The sequence below is a fragment of the Cynara cardunculus genome, assembly GCF_001531365.2.
Source record: "Cynara cardunculus var. scolymus isolate 2C chromosome LG 3, CcrdV1, whole genome shotgun sequence".
Lineage (NCBI taxonomy): Eukaryota > Viridiplantae > Streptophyta > Magnoliopsida > Asterales > Asteraceae > Cynara > Cynara cardunculus.
The window spans coordinates 19855135-19856443 of NC_037530.1; positions in this window are offsets into that span (position 1 = coordinate 19855135).

Consider the following 1309-nt stretch of genomic DNA (forward strand, 5'->3'; position numbering starts at 1 on the left):
CATCTCCAACTGTCTTCCATGGTATGAAGAATCATCCTTATCTTTAAATCTTCATCGTATGCCTCTGGATGAATTGCTGAATAATTCTCTAAGTGTTGTTRACMAGAGRGGCGATGAAGATGCTCTTTCCATCGCATCCCTGGTTGTCCATCGGCCCTCTGGTTGTTCTCCAGACTTAGCCAATTCTGCCTTGATGTCTTCATCGGTCTTTTGATTCTTCATCACTTATTGTTTTTCATTACTTTTTCACTTTATGAATTATGGGGTTTAACAAACTTGAATCGGACATTGATTTGTTTGCTCCTCAGAGTCACTATCTCCAGAAACACCTTCACCACCCACTTGAAGATTGGATCTCACAGTTATCACAAACAATCGAGTTCTCCCGTGATTGGACCCCTATATATATATGGGCCTAATCAAATGAAAACTAATTAGTTTGTGGTAACCGTGAGGTCCAATCTCAACCACAAATCAATAGATAAATTAGAAAATTTATTATTTTGGTAATTTTGAATTAAAATTTTAATGCAAGGACATTTTAGGTATTTTAAAACTCTCCTCTCTCCTATCCTCTCTCTCTCTCCTCTCTTCTCTCTCCGTCCCCCGTCCTCTGGCCACCGTCCTCCGGGATACCACAGTGGTATCACAATGCATCTTATATGTTCTTGGGTATCACAATGTATCTTATATGTTCTTGGGTATCATACTGAGATCGTTTTTGTGATCGATCGGAGATGTAACACAGTAGTGTCACAATGCATCTTATATGTACTTGGGTATCACACTGTGTCTTTTGTTTAACAGAGTCAATATTTTTAGGTATCATAGTGGTATTACCGGAGGATGGTGGACGAAGGACGGGGAACAGAGGGAGGAGAGAGGAAAGAAAATACCTAAAATGTCCTTGCATTAAAATTTTAATTCGAAATTACCGAAATTATAAATTTCCTAATTTATCTATGATTTGTGGTTGAGATTGGATCTTACGGTTAGCACAAACTAGTCAGTTCTCCCTTGAATGGGCCTATATATATATATATATATACACACACACACACACACACACATATTAAAAGGATACTCGCGTAATGCAGCGAAGTATATATCTTGATTTTAATATTTTATTTTACTTTTTTATCTCAGTCGATGTTATAGTCTGGTGTTATGTGATTTTGAAAAAGAGATGAAGTTTTTATTTTTGAATAAAATATAAATTTAAAGATATTATAAAAAATTGAAAAAATATTGATATTAGTATCAAATTAACTATTTAAAATTCTTATTTTAGTATTTTTTTTGTGTAATT